We start from the raw sequence: 23,825 nt of genomic DNA on the forward strand, positions 1-23,825 counted from the left end.
GGGGAAGGATTAGCTAACATGCGAAGTAGTTGTGAAATAGTTAAAAAGTAGTAAGTAGTTGTAAAGCCTCTAAAATGCTTAAGTTGTCCATGATGAGATTCAATCTCGCAACCTCTGAGTTGCTAGACGTTTGCATTATATGCCTATCCATCCACCCCGACCAACCACCCTACTTTAGTTTTCCTTAACTTCTCTAGGGCCGGCGGGACGAAATCGTCCCACCTACGTAACAGCCAGTGGAATCCTGTGGCGCGTTATTCAAATACCTTAGAAATGCTATTTTTTTCAATTTCTTAAACATATGACTATTTTACAGCATTTTAAAGACAAGACTCTCGTTAATCTAACCACACTGTCCGATTTCAAAAAGGCTTTACAACGAAAGCAAAACATTAGATTATGTCAGCAGAGTACCAAGCCAGAAATAATCAGACACCCATTTTTCAAGCTAGCATATAATGTCACAAAAACCCAGAAGACAGCTAAATGCAGCACTAACCTTTGATGATCTTCATCAGATGACACACCTAGGACATTATGTTATACAATACATGCATGTTTTGTTCAATCAAGTTCATATTTATATCAAAAACCAGCTTTTTACATTAGCATGTGACGTTCAGAACTAGCATACCCCCGCAAACTTCCGGTGAATTTACAAAAAATGTACTAAATTACTCACGATAAACGTTCACAAAAAGCATAACAATTATTTTAAGAATTATAGATACAGAACTCCTCTATGCACTCGATATGTACGATTTTAAAATAGCTTTTCGGTGAAAGCACATTTTGCAATATTCTAAGTAGATAGCCCGGCATCACAGGGCTAGCTATTTAGACACCCAGCAAGTTTAGCACTCACCAAAGTCAGATTTACTATTAGAAAAATGTTATTACCTTTGGTGTTCTTCATCAGAATGCACTCCCAGGACTTCTACTTCAATAACAAATGTTGGTTTGGTCCCAAATAATCCATTGTTATATCCAAACAGCTGCGTTTTGTTCGTGCGTTCAAGACACTATCCGAAAGGGTAAAGAAGGGTGACGAGCATGGCGCATTTCGTGATGAAAAAATTCTAAATATCCCATTACCGTACTTCGAAGCATGTCAACCGCTGTTTAAAATCAATTTTTATGCCATTTTTCTCGTAAAAAAGCGATAATATTCCGACCGGGAATCTGCGTTTAGGTAAAAAGAGGAAAGAAAATAAAGCACGGGGTCGACTCGTGCACGCGCCTAAGCCCATTGTCCTCTGATCGGCCACTTGCCAAAAGTGTAAATGTGTTTCAGCCTGGGGCTGCCTCGATATCATTCAGCTTTTTCCCGGGCTCTGAGAGCCTATGGGAGCCGTAGGAAGTGTCACGTTACAGCAAAGATCCTCAGTCTTCAATAAAAAGAGCCAAGATGAACAACAACTTGTCAGACAGGCCACTTCCTGTAAGGAATCTTCTCAGGTTTTTGCCTGCCATATGAGTTCTGTTATACTCACAGACACCATTCAAACAGTTTTAGAAACTTTAGGGTGTTTTCTATCCAAAGCCAATAATTATATGCATATTCTAGTTACTGGGCAGGAGTAGTAACCAGATTAAATCGGGTATGTTTTTTATCCGGCCGTGTCAATACTGCCCCCTACCCCCAACAGGTTAAGTAATCATCTCTCTTATGCAGGGGCACAACTTTGGTTTTAGAAGTGGGGGGGACATAATATATAAATATTATTTTTCATCCTGTCGGATAAACACTCCAAACAGTCTACCTGACCGCTCGGGGGTGTCCGCATTGTCATAAAACACTCTGTTGCCTCATTTTGTATCACATTCCAATGATAAAACTGGGGGGAGACAAAAATAAAATGTCATAATTTGGGGGGGGGTGGGGGCACATGTCCCCCCATCCCCAGTGGAAGTTGCGCCCCTGGTCTTATGTAACCATACCAAATGTAACATATCATATTAATTTGAGTGTCCCGTATTTATCTTTACTATTTTACATCGAGTCTATGAGACCAGGCTGATTTAAAGACATGGGGGTGCAGTGAGGGTGCAGTGAGATATCCAATGGGTTGAACAATACTTTTCTCGTCAATCTTGAAAAAACGTATACTTTAAATTAAGGTAATCGACCAATCCTCCATCCATTGTTAACACAATGGAAAGGTCAAGTGCTTTATTATCTGAATGTTGAAAGTGTGTGGGCAACTGAGAGAAACAAAATGGTACAGTTTGAGGCTATGTGCCAGAGAGTTATGCAGGTGCTGGAGGGATGTGAGCAGGTGGGTCTGGGCGGTCTGGGCGGTGTGACGTCGTTGATGTTTGTGTGCATGTGTATGCTGTCGTTTGTATATGTGTTAAGTATTGTTTGAAAAACAATTGTACGAAAAATGGTAACATTTGATCTGATTATACGTAATGTAATCAGATCAAATGATTACATGAATAATGAATAATGAATAATGTAAATGTGAACGACAAGGATGTGTTGGACCTTCCTGGTCGCTAAAACGACAGAGGGATTGAGAGAGGGGGAATTCATTGGCATTAATGCAGCGCAACAAAATGGCTGCTTAATAATGGGGTCCGGATTCCTGAACACTTTCAGTTCCAGGGAAAAAAATGGAATGGGATTTGTAAGAAAATGGAGAGAAAGAGCAGCATAAAATTTCTTGCAGAGGCAGGTTCTAAGCGTACTTCTCATTACTTAAACAACATTGTTCTGTCGCCTCCTGGGAGCATGGGGAATAGGAGGGATGTGAAAATTATACCGGATCATTATCTCAGACGCAGAGAGAGCATGCATCTCAGAGCCAATCAATGGCACTGTTGAGTGCTCTAATGGCTGGCACTCAAAGGAGGGTTACTCGGCCTTGTCTCAGGATAGTAAGTTGGTGGTTGAAGATATCCCTCTAGTGGTGTGGGGGCTGTGTTTTGGCAAAGTGGGTGGGGTTATGTCCTGCCTGTTTGGCCCTGTCCGGGGGTATTGTCGGATGGGGCCACAGTGTCTCCCGACCCCTCCTGTCTCAGTCTCCAGTATTTATGCTGCAATAGTTTATGTGTCGGGGAGGCTAGGGTCAGTCTGTTATATCTGGAGTATTTCTCCTGTCTTATCCTGTGTCCTGTGTGAATTTAAGTATGCTGGCTCTAATTCTATCTCTCTCTGACTCTCTCTCTCTCTCTCTCTCTCTCTCTCTCTCTCTCGCTCTCTCTCTCTCTCTCTTTCTTTCTCTTGGAGGACCTGAGCCCTAGGACCATGCCTCAGGACTACCTGGCCTGATGACTCCTTGCTGTCCCCAGTCCACCTGGTCATGCTGCTGCTACAGTTTCAACTGTTCTGCCTGCGGCTATGGGACCCTGACCTGTTCACCGGATGTGCTACCTTGTCCCAGACCTGCTGTTTTCAACTCTCTAGAGACAGCAGGAGCGGTAGAGATACTCTGAATGACCAGCTATGAAAAGCCAACTGACATTTACTCCTGAGGTGCTGACCTGTTGCACCCTCTACAACCACTGTGATTATTATTATTTGACCCTGCTGGTCATCTATGAACATCTGTACATCTTGGCCATGTTCTGTTATAATCTCCACCCGGCACAGCCAAAAGAGGACTGGCCACCCCTCATAGCCTGGTTCCTCTCTAGGTTTCTTCCTAGGTTCCGGCCTTTCTAGGGAGTTATTCCTAGCCACCGTGCTTCTACACCTGCATTGGTTGTTGTTTGGGGTTTTAGGCTGGGTTTCTGTACAGCACTTTGTGACATCAGCTGATGTAAGAAGGGCTTTATAAGTAAATCTGATTGATTGGTTACTGTGAATATAATTTGACTGCACACAGTTGTGTCTACCCACCTGGAAATAACATTACAAGGACCAATAGTGGTCTAAAGATTGCTTGTCTCGTCTGTCTGTCTGTCTGTCTGTCTGTCTGTCTGTCTGTCTGTCTGTCTGTCTGTCTGTCTGTCTGTCTGTCTGTCTGTCTGTCTGTCTGTCTGTCTGTCTGTCTGTCTGAGATACTTTACAAGAATGAAGAAAAATAATTGTGTAAAATGATAGGTAGCCTATTCATAATTGGGCCTACAATCACACCATTTCAAAATAGGCCTATTCTCTTTCATAAAACGGTTGATTCATTCTCCAAACTGCGTAGCTTATATCTGAGACAATAATGTTTTTCTGCTTTTGAAGATCTGTGAGAATGTATTAAACCTACAGTATTGTAGAAAGTCGTTTATTACTAGGTAGTAGCCCCGTAGTTACGCCCATAGGTGGCAGTACTCTAACAGAATTGGCACCAGCATCTCCCCTGAAAGTAGCCTTCATTGATGACACTTCTCAGGTCACAATGCGCACTAGAACTGGCCAGATGTATTATGTGTTTGGATTATTTTCGTTGATATTAATAATATATATATATTTTTAGATTATATTAAAAATATAAATTATGTTTTATACAACTCACTATGTTTCAATACATCAAATGTAGCTTCAAAACGTGTTCAATGAAGGTAGGCTAGACCAATGTAACTGAAAAATCAGAAATAAATTATTATAAAATACTTCTGAAAATGAAAGACATTTTATTGTGCATTCTTATTACTTGGCAATCAATCCAATTTTCCATAGCCTATACAGGAGATCAAATCAGAGGAAAGGGAAATAATTTATCCTAAAAGATAATGGCGTTATTGTGTTATCTATCTTATCTTTTTACATTCACTGGAGGCTGATTTGATTGTCGCACATTACACTGAGCAGAACATATGGCCAAGCCATTCGGAGGCACCACGCTGAAACAGTTAACACATGCAACATGCAAATGAGCCCGTGTTGCCGAAGTGTACAGGGGGGGCTGGGTTTAAACGCTGTGGTGTGCATATGGGACTGTACTGTATGCTTCCCGGGTTCGGTATGCGCCACAGTTTTTCATGCCAGTCTAGCACAGCCCTATGAGAAAGCGAGAGTGCCTGTGTAAATTTGTGCGGCAAGGTTGCTACCCAAACCGAAGAAAGCCTACCGGACGATGACAAGCCAGGCTACAGCGGCTGTCATAGTAGAGGACATTATCCTGTGAACTAAAGGAATTCGCCGTATCATATAGGCATTCTGTTGTAATCGACCATTTGGAGAAAAAAAACAGACTGTCAAACGAAGTTGCGCGCACTGAATGTTCATCATAAATTAATTATTGTGTTCGTAGCTAATATCAGCCCGGTGAGACCTTGCATCGGCTTTTGGGGATCTTTAGGCTATGAATGAGGCGACATTGGCAATCCGAAATTTTCTAGGGATTGGGGGTGAATGGAACTAGGCTAAAATCTCTAAATTGATTGAGCATCATTGAGGAACGCCGTTGTAGACTTTATCGTAGTAGCCTACTCGGAGCATTTCCCGTGGATGTAAGTAGCGACAATACTCCATCACCTAAAGGAAGAGAAGACCATTCATTACTGGTTGTGTGATCAGAATAAAAACAGCACCAGGAGCTTCCATTGAAACCGAAAGGTGAGTGAAAACGATTAGCCTATGTTTATAATTTAAAAAATGTGTCGGTTTGGTTTGAAATGTCTATGTGTTAGCTGGTGATGGCTACACCACAATTTTGTGCATTTGCCATAATTAACACTGTTCTGCTTAATAACTAACAGTAGCTACTCTAGTCCGCCACAAGAATATCTGAGAATTCTCAGCTCAATTCTCAGCTACCACAAAAAGGGGTTTGGGGCTGCTTATTAGGGTACTTGTGGGATATTAAGCTATATACAAGTAGCCTAATAACCAGCCTTATATCCCTTCTTGTGGTAGTTGAGAATTTAGTTGAAAATTAGGTTAATAAGGCTATTTACATTTTATGGCTATAGGTAAGGTAAAATTTGGTGCGAGAAAAAATGCCCACCCCAAACATGCAAGGAATTTCAGTGTAGTTATTATTCCAATGGTAACCTACCAGTTACTTTTCAATGAATTTTTTGACAAATTTACGCATAGGCTATAGACTCATTGCCTCGTGCGTAAACCCGTAATTACGCAGCACCATTCAGTCAGGTGTTGAGTTTTAATTACCACCTATTCTATGACCTCACGATCAACTTTTAATCAGAATGCAGCTGTCATCAGCTCATAAAACTAATTTGATTGAGTTTGATATATTGATATTATCATCGGCTATTCCTATTGCATTGTTCTGGTTGGATATTATAAGACCTTTATTAAGCTGCGGTATTTCATCATTTAGTCATCGGGATGAGTTATTTTTATCGGCCTATCATCCCGAAGTAGTTTTCAATTACTTCCAATATTTGTAATCAACAGACAGATAGCCTAGCATCAGCTCTCCATGCTGACCTTGACTGTGAACCCGATATTAGGGGTAAGAGTAGGGCGAAGAGAACCATTCCCATTACAGTGGATTTAGATTAGGCTTGATGTAGTGCGCGCTTGAAGTCTTCTACCTCGTAATAATCTACAATCCAACATGTGAGAACAAATGTGATTATTTTGCAGCATGTAACTCATTTCTGTTCTTCACTGTGTTACCCAGGTCTTACCCAGGTGAGGGGGTTGAAATAACAGTTAAATGTACTCTCCAACAGTGATTACTCTCTCATCCATCCCTCATACTTCTTCTAATTTTATATAACGCTTTTGATTTACGCTAGGTTCCTATTCCTATTATCGTTCCTATTACAATGTGGTATATGCCGCAAGACAGAATAACAGCCGCCGTTAACCCCCAAGCCTTGAAAGCAGCTAAATTCAGATGCATTGTTGCCAACTGGCTATAATTTAGAATTCCTGCTCAACTGTAGACTTTTCATCTGTCGAAGCTCTGGAACAGCAGATGCACCCACAAATCTTACATTTCCATCACACACACACACACACACACACACACACACACACACACACACACACACACACACACACACACACACACACACACACACACACACACACACACACACACACACACACACACACACACACACACACACACACACAGCACCCGGGAAGCGCTCCTAAGGGTGACTCTAAAGGAAAATAAATGTTGTCTTAAGTAGAAAATGGCCTTACATTTGCATGAGAATAACTTGCATCTGCCCATAATTGACGGAGAGCATATTAATCGTTGTGACCATGCAATCAAGCCTAGTTTCTTCTTGGTAAAATCAGGTTTTGTATATCTAAAGCGTGACATTATTGTAATATTCTTCTCAAAGTATAACATCCGTTTGACCCCAGAAACGGCGACCAGGATGGAAATTGCAGCCTTGGACGAACAAACCACTACACACAGCCTTGCTCTGATTATCACACACTGATTATACTCACCCAATTAACTCCAATCTGAAGAGAAAAAAAAACACAGGCACTGATAGTTTGGAGTGGTTATAACATTACCGGTATGTTTGGGCAGTTGGACACTCACCGTAAAACTATATTATTTTCTCAAGACACACGTTTAGTCAGACTTGATCCCCTTTTCGCTACACAACTGTACACGAACTCTAAAAATCCACCTACACAAGAAGCACAGTAAATTACATTTCCATTCTGCTCAATGTAGCACTTTCAAGCAATCTCTTTGAAGAGAGGCAGGAGTGGACAAGCAGAGCTGTTGAGAACCTCAACATCACACACTTTAATCAATAAGGTTAACTACACAAAGAAAGCTCAGAGAATATGCTTTCACATCAAACTGGCTGGCTGGAGCCGAAATGAGCACTCTCCATCGCCCCGTTCCCCTTTCTCCTTTCTCTCAGCGTGTGTTCCAGCATTTTGATTGGATTGTATTAAGCTGGTCAGGACAGGAAGGATTTATGTGACAGTGCTGATCTCAGTCCTATTGATTTGCTTATGCCAGTCAGTTTAGTACATGACCATTTCCTGTGGGGTAATCGGGAGGTCTTATGTGCTTCAGGATGAGTTGTTCGCCTCTTTCAACTTTCAACAGCTTTATTTGAGGAAGGGTAAATGATGCATCTCATTAGACCCCCTGAAAGCATTCTGCGGCTCCTGGGTATTTTAGCGAATGGACGGACTGATTTGGTATTATGTTGGGCTGGCTGGTGTACTAGTACAGACATTGAGTACGAACGCTGTGTTGATTAAGTACAGTGCTCCGTTTACATGACTGGTAGTCATTTTCTTCTTCCTATTCAAAAGCTCCCGACCACTGAGGCAGCGTCCCGTACTGTATGAAGGGTAGGGCTGGATGATAATGTAAACCCTGGACCCCCTTCCACAAGTCTCCTTCCTCGTGATGATGGGACTCTTCGTCAGGATGACACTACGGCTCAAGAGCGTCCCCTGTCGACCCCGACGATGACGCTTTAGTAGAGCTGGGCGAAATTGATAAAAATACATATTGCGTTAAATTAACTGAATTAATACGATAACGATAAATTGAATGATAAATGTACAACATTCATCTGAACTACAGTTTTATTTATTACCCTTTAAACTACTTCTACTAGATAGAATGCTAAAATTGTCCCATTAACAATCACCCATATTAGCCAATTTATTTTATTTCAAACTTTACATTTCTCTAGTATAGGCTACCTATCGTAATGAATCATGTCAGCGAAATTCCCATGATAAGTGGTCGGTATAGTCGGCGGCGGTAATTTTCGGTTTATTGTCCCAGCTCTGCTCTTTAGACGTCTGCGCCCATCAAGCAGACAGGTTTCTGTCCAGGGCAAGATCTGGTCAAAGCCTTTCCCCGATGCCATCAGCAGTCAAGACTTCATAACCTAATACACATTCTAGTGCGTTGTACTTTATTATTAAATGAGTATGATAGGGGTGGTGACCGAGATACAAAGACAGTCTTCTCCGTGTTTTGTGTACGTGCTGTGTCACCAGCAACCAGCGTGCAGCGCACATCGCCCCCAGGCAGCCAGACTCGCCCTCCCCTGTTTAGCTTGAGAGTTTTTGACAAGTTGCTAGGCATGCAGGCGGAATCCTTGACCTATTTCTTAATGAGTGAACAGTGCAAACGCGTTCAGAGGCTGGGTATTATAGAGCAGGCTAGGCTTCCCCCCCGCCCACACACACACACAAACACATACACACACTTGCCTACACACACATCTCAATGCCTTGCGGGCTGGCTGCTGAGTGTTCACTGACTCGTTCCTTGCAGATATAGGTCTCCACATCGTCTCTGCTGGAGTGTAGGCTACTCACCCTGTTTGTTTGTTTTAAAGCAATTGGTCTCCCCCTCACCGGGATATTTATCTGAACCTCTCAACTGTCCAGCTGTCACAACAGAGATCTCTATCTCTCTGACCCACACACACTCCACTCAGTCGGCCATGTTATGTGCCTGTGTGCACGTGGGTGTGCGTGGGTGTGAGTGAGAGAGAAAGTGAGAGTGTATCCATGTGAAGATTGACATAAGAGAGATTTGAATTGTCCGTGACATTGATCAAGTGGGGTGTAGCCAGGCAGAACGTTTAGTTGGAAAGTGGTTGCGGTATGGTGGTAAGCAGAAGTACCTCTCTCCTCATGCTGTTCCAAGACTGGCTCCTCAGCCATAGCACTCAGCTCCCTGAGCTTTCAGACTTGCAGTTCCTCCCAACCCTAACTCTAACTCTGCTTGGAAACAACAGGGTTTTATTATCTGCCAGCTATGCACTTCCTTCAAGCATTACCTTCAGCAACAGCTTATTTAGAGGTACATTATTTCAGCCTCACCCGTTGCTGACAGGTGTATAAAATCGAGCACACAGCCATGCAATCTCCATAGACAAACATTGTCAGTAGACTGGCCTTACTGAAGAACTCAGTGACTTTCAATGTGGCACCGACATAGGATGCCACCTTTCCAACAAGTCAGTTCGTCAAATGTATGCCTTGCTAGAGCTGCCCCATTCAACTGTAAGTGCTGTTATTGTGAAGTGGAAACGTCTTGGAGAAACAATGGCTCAGCCGAGAAGTGGTAGGCCACACAAGTTCACAGAATGGGACCGCCAAGTGCTAAAGCGCAGTGGGTAAAAATCGTCTGTCCTCGGTTGCAACATTCACCAACTAGTTCCAAACTGCCTCAGGAAGCAACGTCAGCACAATAAAAATGTGTCGGGAGATTCATTAAATGGGTTTCCATGGCTGAGCAGCCGCACACAAGCCTAAGCTCACCATGCGCAATGCCAAGCGTCACATGGAGTGGAGTAAAGCTCACAGGCATTGGAATCTGGAGCAGTGGAAACTCATTTTCTGGAGTGATGAATCACGTGTCACCATCTGGCAGTCCGACAGACAAATCTGGGTTTGGCGGATGCCAGGAGAACGCTACCTACCCCAATGCATAGTGCCAACTGTAAAGTTTGGTGGAGGAGGAATAATGGTCTGGGGCCTACTTTTCATGATTTGGGCTAGGCCCCTTTTTTATTTATTTATCCGTTATTTTACCAAGTAAATTGACTGAGAACACGTTCTCATTTGCAGCAACGACCTGGGGAATAGTTCCCGGGTGAGAGGAGGGGGATGAATGAGCCAATTGGAAACTGGGGATTATTAGGTGACCATGATGGTTTGAGGGCCAGATTGGGAATTTAGCCAGGACACCGGGGTTAACAACCCTACTCTTACTATAAGTGACATGGGATCTTTAATGACCTCAGAGAGTCAGGACACCCGTTTAACGTCCCATCCGAAAGACGGCACCCTACACAGGGCAATGTCCCCAATCACTGCCCTGGGGCATTGGATTTTAGACCAGAGGAAAGAGTTAGTTCCATTGAAGGGAAAACTTAACACTAAAACATACAATGACATACAATGACTTTCTAGACGATTCTGTGCTTCCAACTCTGTGACAGTAGTTTGGGGAAGGCACTTTCCTGTTTCCGCATGACAATGCCCCCGTGCGCAAAGCGAGGTCCGTACAGAAATGGTTTGTCGAGATCTGTGTGGAAGAACTTGACTGGCCTGCACAGAGCCCTGACCTCAACCAATCAAACACCTTTGGGATGAGTTGGAACGCCAACTGCGAGCCAGTTCTAATCGCCCATCATCAGTGCCCGACGTCACTTATGCTCTTGTGGCTGAATGGAAGCAAATCCCTGCGACAGTGTTCCAACGTCTAGTGGAAAGCCTTCCCAGAGGAGTGGAGGCTGTTATAGCTGCAAAGCAACTCCATATTAATGTCCATGATTTTGGAATGAGATGTTCGACGAGTGGTTGTCCACATACTTTTGGTCATGTAGTGTAGCTAAGCTTCTGCTGGCCATCTTGATCCCAGAGGACTTAGGAGTGGAGGGATGACAGTAGTCAGCTCCAGATGGGTTGAGTCAACGTGGGGGAGTTCAGATGCTTTTCACGGCCTTGCTTTGGGAGAGGAGGTTTCCACTGTTTCTTCTCATCCATCAGCCTAGTCACAGATATGAACAGAATGAACTAAGCTATTATACACAACTCAGTATGAAGATCATTTTTGCTATTCTTTTGTCGGTGTATGTACAACCCAAGTTACAACTTAATGTAAGGTAGAGCGAATCATTTGTAATGCGCACTGGTGGTTTGAATGTTTGATCAAGGAAGGCCATTTACTGTACAATCTCAACAAATGTAACTTTACCTTGTAAGACCTTACCTTGTAATGCATTTGAAAAGTGCCTTTTTATGTCGCTATAGCCAGAGCTACCCTGAAAGTCATGCTGTGGTCGTTTCCATCATGTTGAGTGGTTGAGTCCGTGTAGCCTTGTAGTGACTTACTGAAGCGTTGGACGGACGCCCTAGCCTGTCCCTGCCACCGCCTCTACATTGGTAAATAGCATCTGGATCTGGTATGATCAGCACATAGCACAGGAGGTGAAAATCAATACTCCGGATCTGCGTTGCTTTTTTCCAATAGATTCACAGAACCTCAAATGCATCATAAGAATGCAGAAGTGCTGCTGCCAGTGCACTCCAAAGACTGAAAGTGCTGCTTCAGTCCGTGAGTCCGAGGTGGGTGGTTTTGCCTCTTAGTTGCTGTGTGTGTGATATTGTGTTGAGAGAGATTGTTTCCCCATGTCTGTCAGAACGCTGCTGGCAGTGGCACTGCAGTGGGAGTTGTAGGGCCTTATAATATCTGCAAAACGAGAATGCGGAAGCAATCTCGGGAATTCAGACAGTAAAACAGAATTCAACAAAATACATTTTTTTATTGAACTTAGTATGGAATCAACTAAATCTATTGAAAATGAATTAATTTGCCCAAGTTTATCATAAGACATGAACAGAATGCATCAGTGATTCGTATTTTGAGAGAGAAAACCTGAAAAAACGGGAAAACGGAAACCTGGAAAAACTGAACGGAGAAAAGAGCCCTAGAGGTTGATGTGTTGGAGGGTAGGAGGGTTGGACTCAGACAGAGCAGTTGAGAAGAAGGCTCCAGCCAGTCTCTGTCTCTGCAGAGGGCCGAATGGGGAACAACCATTAATGTTCTCCCTCTTTCTGCCAGGAGAATGTGTCCACAAATAGTCTTAAAATAGGAGTACTGATTTAGGATCAGTTTAGCCAATTCGATCATAATGAATGGTGAGGTCTGGGCCCAAACCTCACCATGCATCCCCTGCCTATTGACGGCATTGAGGCTAATCCTGAACCCCACTATGCCCTCACCTCTCCTCTCCCAGTCCCAAAGGCCTGCCAGCTTGCTGAAACAAAGCCTTTTGTCCAACTACTGAATCCAACAGATGGAGAAATGGACAGTAAATGAAAGTAGGGGAGAAAAGAAAAAAAGGTAATTTAGTGGAGCATGTTAGAGTAGAGCGTTTGCATTTAAGTCAGTCCTTTGGGAAGCGTAACGCCCTCACAAAGCGACATTGGCGTAACATTGGAGAAATGTTCCCTTGTTGCTGCAGTGGCCACAGCGACTTAGAGCCTCCAATGTGTGAGGTGCTGCTGGGCCTATGGCAGTCAATCCAGACCCAGGAGCCCAGCTCTCTCTCCAGGGCCCGGGCAGCCTTTATTAAGATGTTAATGGAATTGCCTTCATGATACATTTGCATGGGACAGGATCTCTCTCCCCTGCCATTCTTTAGTGCCTCAATCTGTCCGCCACACTCAATACATCAGTCCCCCTCTCTCTCTCTCCCTCAGTCACAGACCAGGCTCTTTAGGCATTCACCACCATCTCCACTTGTCTCTGCCCAGACCCAATCTCAATGTTTATCTGATCCCTCCTGTCACAAGCCATGCTATATTTTACCTGCTGTAACAAAGTTACCCCAATGCCGGAGATAAGAACAGCAATCATGGAACCAGGACCTCCAGAATAACGTCTGCCTGTTTGTTTGGTGGTTAACTTCACAGTGGCTGTAAGTCACAGGCAGTCTGTCAGTCTGTCAGATCCAGTAGCAAGCCAAACACTACCTCATTTGCTATGAGGGTTGCTTTGATTATTCAAGAAGGGGCTGAAATTGACATTTGGGTTGTTTGTGTTTCTTGAACAAAAAGCTCAGGCTGTTCCTCCACCTCATGCCACCGCTATTTGTTGTGCCGAGAGACTGTTCCCAAGGCGGCACAACAGCCCAATCAAAGGGAGAAAAAGGGGGAAAAAGACCTTGAGCTTTACATTCAAATGCTTTTGACTTTTTCAGTTTCATGAAAGCACTGAATGCATTGTCTCTGTCTCTGCGTTTTCCCTTTCAGTCCGGGTTGAATGTAAGTCAGTTTCGGCCTGGAAGCATCAATAATCAATTAGCTCGTGTCATGGGAGGATGTGCTTTTTTGTTTAGTTTGGAAGTTGACAATAAGTGAGCAACAAAAGGGAGAGAGTGGGTGAGAGGCAGTCAGGGAGGGAGGGGGCACAGTACATATGCCAATGGGCAGCTGTCAGTAGCACACAGACGACAGTGGTTGCATCCCAAATGGCACCCTATTCCCTATGTAGTGCATTACTTTTGACCAGGCTCTATAGGTTCTGGACAAAAGCAGTGCACTATATAGGGAATAAGGTGCCATTTGGGACACAACCAGTACGTGCCCGTGTGGTGTGGGGGGGGGGGCGGGCTCCAGAGTGGGCACTGGGCACAGTGGGCAAATAGGGTAAACAACGCCCCCTGGTGATGTGGACGGACGCCCTAGCCTGTCCCTGCCACTGTCGCCATGGTTACCACACACAGTGGCGGCAACGAGCGGCATTGCTTTGGCTTGTCTAGTCTGCTCATGTGCTGTGAGAAAGGAGTTCTAAGCCAACAGCAGCTTTGTCTCTACTCTTCACTGTTCTGACGGCTGTCCAATTACAAGCAGACCAATTACAACCTGAAGCAGCAGTGTATTACTGCTCTCCATTAGCTCTTTTTCAGTCAGTTCAAAAAGCCATGTGTAATTTGCTGCTGCACACTACATTGACTTAAGCTTTATTCTTCCTCTCTTGGAAATATAGCTTACAATTCATACAGTTTATGCATTTGCATCAGTGCCATATCAGCTGTTCTCCCTTCACCAGCCTCCACTGATTTGCATTATCTTATTATTTTGCACAATTCTTAATCAGAATAGCCAGGGAGGAGGAGTGTTATGGGGATGAGTATTCTGTAGTGTGTTACCCTGGCATGGTCCTGTTGTGCTGGAAGGCTGGATCTCTGGAGCACCGTGACATGTAGCCACCTGCATCCAAGCTGTCTGTCAGCTTTGTTACAATTTTCAAGTCAGCCCTGGCCTTATCTGTGTGGATAGCTCCTCTTCCCCGCCGGAGACGCCTTAACACATTCTCTGCCTTCAGCTCAGAGAACCAGAGGAGATAAGGCTCCAAAATGAATTCCGGGGAAGAGATAGCGAACAGAATACCTCAAGCCAGAAACCTCCCTTTCCAAAAAAACTTCCCTCTTTTCTCTCTCACTTCCAAATAAACACTTTCTTTCCACTATGCTGACCATAACAAATCCAACCAAAGCAGTGATGAAAGACCTCGAAACTTCAAACTGAAAACCCTGAAACCCATCCTATCTGGGCTACCCTTCTCCCTGTGATGTCGGGTTTCTGTGAAAGTCTGCTTTGGACAGACAATCACATAAGGGCAGGCAAGTCACTGACAATTGCACACCCTCCTTTAAAAATATGGAGGGTCCATTCTTAAGCCTTCAACACTGGGTCATTTTTTTATTTAACCTTTATTTAACTAGGCAAGTCAGTTAAGAACAAATTCTTATTTACAATGACAGCCTACCCCGGCCAAACCCAGACGACACTGGGCCAATTGTGCGCCGCCAATGGGACTCCCAATCACAGCCAGATGTGATAAGGCCTGGATTCGAAGCAGGGACTGTGGTGATGCCTGTTGCACTGAGATGCAGTGCCATGGACCGCTGTGCCACTAGGGAGCCCGAGTGATGCCACAACAGTCTGAAGGATGTGTTGTTAAGAACTTGGCTAAGACCTGTTCCCTCATATATCTGTACCTCTGTCTGCCTCCAGACTCTTTATTTTGGCCCAGGAGGCCTCAGAGTGCTCAGGCCAAGGGAAATGAATTCAGTCTTCCTCGGGGCGACTAGCTACGGAATGTTGATGCATAAATACATGACTGACCCACATGTGACCTGTATATGTGCAGGGCAGTGGGAGCCAGAGACTGTATGAAAAGGGCTTTTTTTTTATTAAGAAGGCATCTTCCCACTGGGCACACACTGGTTGAATCAACGTTGTTCACACATCATTTCAATGAAACTACGTTGAACCAACGTGGAATAGACGTTGAATTGACGTCTGTGCCCAGTGGGTTGTCACATTATATTATGAGTAGGTTGAGGCGTGTGGGAACATGGTAGATTTGACTTATAGCTGAATGTATAGAGGAATGTTTGATTTTATGTTGTTCTAGCAGCTGTTGTTATTGATTTTAATCTGCCTCTGACCTTTCAGGACAAGGTTTTGGAATTCACCCCCAGCTGTGTGGAAATGTGTTAGGCATTGAAGGGTGAACAATCGACAATGAATGTTGTTTTCTCCTCCGTTCTTGTCAGCCAACGCATCAAATGATATCAAGCAAATAGCCATTGTGATTTGGGTAGTAAAGTAAACAAACACTATCGTTTTTAAAATGCAGCAATTTGTTCCCGTTTTTCCAAGCGTGATCGTTTATCAAGATGAATCCATCAGCTGGAAGTTGAGTTTGGTTTTTCCACTCCCCCTTTTACCTCCTTCACTCGTTCCCTCCTCTCTGGGAAACTGTCTGTATGAGCTCTATGAAGCAGCATCTGCACTGCCACAAAAGCGCCACAACCAGTGAACCGGGAGACATGACAGACGCATCACCGTGCAGACAGCCTTGCATGTTCGAGGCGCGAAAAGAGACACAGTTATTACCAACATAAGCGCCTCCTAGGTCTTAAATTACAACCGCCGCGCAAAAAAAATAATCAAATGGTGACATCATGGGTAATTCACTGATCAACAGCAATGTGGGTCAAGCAACAGTGTTTCTTTTCTGTAGCATTTAAGGTGAATGGCGGGTAGAATTAGGGGATCTAAGACAATTATCCTGCGTGGAGCGTAGTGTGACAGCGCCGAGACTGGCGGCTGAGGAGAGGAGATCCTCTGTGTTGTCCATGAAGATGTTGATTAAATATGACTGCTCTGAAGCGCAGAGCTGCCTGCCTGAAGAAAAAGAAGGCGGTAGGGAGGGAGGGAGAGGAGAAGGAGTGGGGACGGGCAGGTTTGTACTTGAAAGCCGTGAATGAATATCTATCTGCTCATGTTTCATGTCTTAATCTGCAACAGTTTGGGATTTGTGACCTAATGCCATTTAAAGCCTGACACACAGAAGTAGGGCTGCACGATATGGGCAAATAATCAAATATTGCGACTGCGATTTTACACTTGGGTGAACTGTTGGAATCATAGACATTACATTCAAATTCCGATTCTATGGTTGGGATCGTTTGGCATGATGACTAGTGAAAAAGACAGGTATAGTAAAAGTTGTTGTGACAGGTTAAGAACCAAAGTGTTGGTCAGAGTTTCCCAGGGGACCCTTATTACACTTGAATTGTAGCCTCTTGCGATATGGATATTGCCCATGTCAATATTGCAATTTAGATTAAAAAAGCCCTACACAGAAGGTGAGGGGATGGGATCTTTGACGGGTTCTTAAAGCATCTCGGAGTAGGAGTGCTGGTCTAGGATCAGTTTTGCCTTTTAGATTCAAATGAAAAGAACAGGGCGGACCTGATCCTGAATCAGCTCTCCTACTCTGAGACGCTTTATGAATACGGGCCCTAGCATTGCAGAGGACGGGGTGTGTGCCAGGTCGTTCTTGTTCTCTGTCTGGTTTAATACACCAGAAGAGAGAGACCAAGTACTGCTGCTGTTTTGACAGAAGAAAAAAATCTCATTACTGAAACCTTTGGGAAGCTTGTAAGAACTGTATTTTTAATGCTTTTTTGGCCGCTGCCTCTACAGGCAGACAAACTTCCACCTCTGATCATTTATGAGAGTGCTTTATATTTATCCATTTGTTTAACATTAAAACATTGTGTTGACAGAGGGGAATAGGTGAGATTAATTTGCATCCAATTACGTTAGAGATATTATCATAATTCAAATTTACATGAACACAACATTGAACGTAAATGTTTGCTATCTTCTGTTTTTCAAGTCCTAAGATTCATGTTTTATTTTCATTAATCATGCGTTGCTATTGTTCCATGTATCATTGATGAGGGTTTGTTCTATTAAGCAAAATGCAGTATGCTTGACAGTGTCATTGCTGATCAAGAGAATTAAGCATTCATTCTCTGTGTTCTTTTGCGCACACAATTATGCTCCGTCTTCTCAAATCTGACAATTAACAGCTTACAGCTTCAGCCCCCCTCTACTTTCTCCTCCTCCGCCTCCTCTTTCTCCTCCTCGTCCTCCTCCTCCTCCACCTCTTTCTCCTCCTCTTTCTCCTCTTCCTCCTCGCTCTCTTCTCCCTCCTTCTGCTGCCTCCCTCTGATCTCTGTTGTCTGTTTGCGTGGGTACAGGAGTGAGAACAAGTGAGTAAGAGCGGGTAAGGTCGAGGGATGCCAGTCGAAGCAGACGTGTCTGTGTAGCTGTAAGATGCTGTCAGATGACAGCATTCGTTCTTCTGTTGGCTGTCATTTGGCAACCAAACCGCTGTGTTGGTTCTCCTCTGTTAAATACACTGAGTATACAAAACATTAAGGAACATCTTCCTAATGTTGAGTTGCACCCCCCCTCGTTTTGCCTTTAGAACAGACTCAATTCGTCAGAGAATGGACTCTACAAGGAGCCGAAAGCGTTCCACAGGGATGCTGGCCCACGTTGAGTCAAATTCTTCCCACAGTTGTGTCAAGTTGGCTTGATGTCCTTTGGGTGCTGGACCTTTCTTGATATACACGGGAAACTGTTGAGCGTGAAAAACCCAGCAGCGTTGCAGTTCTTGACACAAAACAGTGCACCTGGTACCTACTACCATACCCCTTTCAAAGGCACTTAAATATTTTGTGTTGCCCATTCACCATTTGAATGGCGCAGATATACAATCCATGTCTCAATTGTCTCAAGGCTTAAAAATCCTTCTTTAACCTGTCTCCTCCCCTTCATCTACTCTGATCGAATTGACATCAATAAGGGATCATAGCTTCCACCTGGATTCACCTGGTCAGTCTATGTCATAGAAAGAGCCGGTGTTCATAATGTTTTGTACACTCAGTGTAGAGACTTTGTACTGCACAAGTTAAAGGGGAGTGGCTGTCGGTTGGCCAGTGTGTAAATCACTGTGTGAATAGGTTTAAAGCACACACACGCACTCACTCACACACCACACAGACACAGGCATGCCTCTTCACCACACAGCAAACCCCACGCCTTTCAATCCTGTGGCAGCCCGGCAGCCCGTCTCCACAACCGTTGAAGGGACTGATAAAGGATACAGTTTCTTTGTTTGCTCTTCCACCACGGTATGCGACTGTGTCTGCTAATCTGTTCTATCTGCACAAAGGACTAGCAGCTTGAATGGCTCCAGTTGTGAAATACTCTAAATGCAGTCTGGCTTCAACGCCTGAGGCAGGTTTTACATGTAACACTGCGTCAAGGTAAATAGATCACTTTCTCTTTACACAACCCTGACGCTGCCAGCCATAGGTTGCTCTGAACCCAGGGACAGGAAGGAGGGACAGGGTTGGCTTATTAGCGTAAAGTTTGCAATCATGTGCTCCGTTCTTCAATATAATGTCCCCTTCTGTATTGCAACCGACTGAATAGAGGTATTTAGTGATGTTTGTGAGGGTGTTAGCAAGCTGGTGTGATTGACAAACCAATCCCCATTAACCTTCAGCAGCTTCCAGATGGGATGTAACAGACTGGCATCAGGCAGCTGTGTTAGAACAAGAGGAAGTTAGATTACCCAGGGATGGGTGGTAAACCGTAAAAAACTATACCGGTATTCATTCACGGACCGGTTTGGATTTTTACTTGACTTTCTATAACTATCAGTTCGGACCCCAGTCCTAATGATGAAAGTACTACAGGAAATGAAGAAATTGGAGTGAATGCTGGAATTGAACAAATAACTATGCAAATGCCCACATAAAAAAATACTACATTTTATTATAGAATACTACAGTACTTACTATAGAACTCTATAGTAAACTGTAGTATACTGTCGAATACTATACTACTCACTGTAGTATCCCTCAATCATGTGTAGTACTTACTATAGAATGTTATACTATAGTATACTACTAATATAATAATAATAATAGTATACTACTGTATTATCCGCCAAATAAACACTGTAGTAAATGACTAGAGTAATGTCCGCAAACACACTACAGTCAGCAAAAATACTACTAAAACCTTTAGCACATTTTACAGTATTCAATTTGCATATACCCCACCCATTCCCCTCCCCCGTATCACAATTTGTGCCACCCATAAGTGAGAAACCTACATGCAAGTATAAACCATATATTATGGTCCCTACAGGTTATACAAAGGAGACAATGCTCTGCACTATCAGTTTAAACTCCAGTCCTACCTATCTACAGGTTATGGAAATGTGCTCTTTTAGTATGTTTGCAGTAGATTTCCTATGTCTGCAAAAACACTACAGTAAATCTACAGTGTAGTACAGTCTGCAAAAACACTACAATAAATACTAAAGTCTGTAAAAACACTCCATTAAATACTACAGAATACATCAATCTGCCAAAAACACAACATGATTTACTATACTTTTATTTTACGACAGTATTTATACTTTAGTTAACTGTAAAAACTACAGTATTCTCAAGTTAACACTACAGTGAATACTACAGTAAAGTCTCCAAAAACACTACAGTGAATAATATAGTATTTATAGCATGGTATACTATAGTATTTTGTTATTTAGGGTGGCAACCATTGGTCAAGTACCAGTCGTATTCAGTGTTCTACAAATAGGACTACTGTCAAATACCGTCATACTGTCAAAAATGAGAAAAATATCTTGCCATGATATTTTGGCCATATTGCACAGCCCACTTGCATGTGTAATGTATGAGTGACAATGAAAATGGCTTGCCATTGAAGTACTTGGGAGTTCTGTGTGCATTTGTCTATTCACCCATTTTGACTTTGAGAGGGGAGTCAAATCAAATCAAAGTTAATTTGTCACGTGCGCCGAATACAACAGGTATACAACCTTACAACCTTACAGTGAAATGCTTACTTACTAACCAATAGTGCAAAAAAAGTCAGTGGCCAGCCCTACTTCCAAAGGGCTTTCAATGGGGCCTTTAGAGTCAGTAGTCTGTTTATCCTACAGGACCTGACTAGCTGTAGCACCAGGACAGGCTAAGTTGGGCTCAGAGAAGTTCTGTGTGAGTTAATTCAACCTCTCGATGACAGACAGCATCCGCAGCCTGTGGAAAAACACGGCTGGTAGGAAACAGAGAGGGGGGGACCGGAGCGGAGCAGGGCCGAGAGAGGTCTGGGATCTGGGATTGTTAGGTCTGAATCTGGGATTGTTCCTCGTGACATTGAGTCAGACAGGAAGAGGAAGGAAGCTGTATGGGGTGGAGGGAGGGAGAGGAGGTAGGGAGGGAGGGTGTATTATGTGTTGTATTAGAAGTATACTGGGAAGTCTTGACTTACAAGGGCATGATAGGTCTTGTACCATGCTCACGGCACATTGGGCCACACTTTGGCACAACAGAGCAGCCATTATAGGGGTGGCAGTAGGCTACTGGACAGAGACAGACACAGACCCTACTCAGTCCAGACCCTCTCCGTTCACTAGACTAGTAGTCAGACTGAAGCACCCTACTACTAATTAGAGTTGTGCTGAATGTTAGTCTGGCTCTGCTGGCTGCTCAACTAGGCTGGCTGGCTGCTCAACTAGGCTGGCTGGCTGCTTATATTTGTGTTACTGATTAAATGCTGAATGGGAGGTTTTCTCTTCGTTCCTTGCCATTTCTCCAGGGTAAGAAACAAATTGATTTTTATCGCTGTCTTCTCTTTCCTTTTATTGCAGTTTTCTGCTGTGGTTGTATGATTGTATGTTGTGCTTAACTGCTGGATATTCTGTGTAGAGTAGCAGGGCAGCAGGGTAGCAGGGCAAGCAGCATGGTTTTGTTTGGCCCAGACTCTACTGTAATGGCCAATACCAGCCACAAGTCCCTCCCCCTCCCTCTCTCCTTCTGCTGGCACTAACAAAAGATTAGATGTGGGGACTGGAGGAAGTACTGCAGCTTGTTCTCTAGCTACTAGCTACTATGGTGGTTGTGCTGCCAGCAACCAAAGGGTTGCCAGTTTGAATCCCGGGTCCAACGGGTAAAATCAGGTGGGTAGTGAGCTGGCAACCGGAGGGTTGCTGGTATCAAATCCTAAATGCTGTTGCCTGCTGTTGTGCCCTTGAACAAGGAACTTCCCCCCCCCTCCCCCCACAACAACAGTGGCCAGTGTGGCAGCCCCCCGCATCTCTTCCAAACCTAGGTGTGTCTCTTTCGGAGGGGTTGGGTTAAAAGCGGAAGTCAAATTTAGGTTGGACCTTGTGTGGAATTGACCAATAAAGTGATGTTAATTATATCCCCCGTCTACCACAGCGTCTTAGGCTAGTGTCTGAGGTTGAAGCTACTAGAACTCTCAGTTGGATGAGGAAGGGATGGTTTGCCTTTTCGAGAAGGCTTCATTTCACTGCTTCAGTATGCCCTTCAGAGAGGAAGACGTGATCGACCCACCAGTCACTCCGCTGTACCACCATCTCTACAGTATGTGTGGTCAGAGCCAGCAGAGAGAGTTGACATGAGGTAAAGCAGCAGTGGATTGTATTGCGTGCTGCTCGGTCTCTTCAGCCTACCAGGAATTACTATGCCATTCACATGTTGCGCTGGATTTAACACAACTCTGCTTGGAATTTCAATGCCTCTCTTCTCCCTGAAGACTCGATTACAACGATGACATCATTTAATTATATAACGTTTCTCCACTAGGTGACCATAGCCAGAAATATAGCTCCCCAGAAAGAAAATGATTCGCCTTTTAGGAGGGGCTCCTCAATTGCCCAAGGTTTACACACTGAGCCTTCAGTATTTCTGGGGAGGATTCAAGGACCTATAGTGTGGCCCCTCTCGTCTAGCCTCTGAGACAGACCCAGGGAAACCCTGTCATGTAGGGTCCTTCTAGATGCCCCTGTCCTCCTCCTCCACCCTCTAACTAGCTTCGTGAGGTTTGACTGGCTCGGCCTCAGCAAAGGGAGAGAGCCCTGGCCCTGGCAGAAAGTTCCAGCAGGTGTAATGACTAAAGGAAAGGAGACGGAGGAGTGGTGGGGGAACACAACATGGTCTTGCAATAGTCTGCAGGTCTGCAGTCTGGACTGCAGTGTTCAAGGCCCCTCAAAAATGTCTGAAATGGGAGATTTACACACTGGTCTAATTCTCTCCCTGTGTCCATGTGTCTCTGACTCGCTGCAGGACCAGAGAATCACCCCATCAGGGTCCTGTTCCATTTCCCAGTGTTCATGTTTCATCTCAAGGGGGTGTAATATTGCTCAGACCCCTTCTCTCCTGCTCCCGAGCCTCAGTATTACACTCAACCTTCAGAGCAAAATGAGTAACGCAGCCAGGTCTTTGCTACTGTTCAGGCGACATGCTATTTTTCATCACTGGGCTTTTGTAGGTCACACTGTCATTCCCCCACTGTTTTCCTCACCACTACCCCCCCATCCCCCACCCCCCACCCCCACCCCCCTCCCTACTCTGCAGGTGGGACTGTAATATCCACCACCTTTCCCCAGCCCCATCCGACTCAGGTGCAGGTGGGAACTGTAATATCACATGTGTAAAGAATGTGTTCAGAGATATGCTGTGCATGTGGGAATTTCATGGCCCCATGATTGGGGTCACCATGTTGCACAATTTGCAGACTAGTCATATGTTATGAAGATTTTACTGAGGTTTTCCTCTACACGGTAAGGCTGTAATAAAATTTCAAAAATAGAATAACTGATCTGATTATTGTTATGATAAGCATATGGAAGTAGCAGAGTGACAGAGCAAGAGAGCTACATCCTGTCCCTGCCAGCCATTCAGCCAGCCAGCCATTCAACCAACCAGCCAGCCATCCATCCGGTGTGGTGTTCACACGGAACAGGCCGGAACAGGAAGGCATGAATGTGCACTTCAGCACTCAGCCCAGCCCTGGCCAATCCAGTCCAGTCCTGCCCCAGCAGCAGCACAGAAGCATGGACCTCTGTCCTGAGGTCATTCATCCAAGTGAAGCTCCACTGACCGCCACAAGCTGGCTAGTTACTACTGCTAGGCTAAGTCCAGTCACTGTTTTTTTCTATTATTTATGGTCAAACCAAGTGGCACTTCTGTTCAAATGCCGATTGAATTCTCTCCAAGAGCTTTTT

General features: G+C 44.3%; 1 protein-coding gene across 1 annotated transcript in view; it reads left to right on the forward strand.

Moving 5' to 3' along the window:
• The first annotated feature begins 4,857 nt into the window (after nt 1-4,857).
• The window catches only part of LOC106567158 (plexin-A2), a 260,888-nt gene continuing 241,920 nt past the window's right edge, over nt 4,858-23,825 (forward strand). Inside the window, exon 1 of the mRNA XM_082960069.1 lies at nt 4,858-5,500. The gene's annotated coding sequence lies outside the window, so the exon portion shown is untranslated. The remainder of the gene's footprint in view (nt 5,501-23,825) is intronic.

Source organism: Salmo salar, chromosome 13, assembly GCF_965601325.2.
Source record: "Salmo salar chromosome 13, fSalSal1, whole genome shotgun sequence".
NCBI classification, from domain to species: domain Eukaryota; kingdom Metazoa; phylum Chordata; class Actinopteri; order Salmoniformes; family Salmonidae; genus Salmo; species Salmo salar.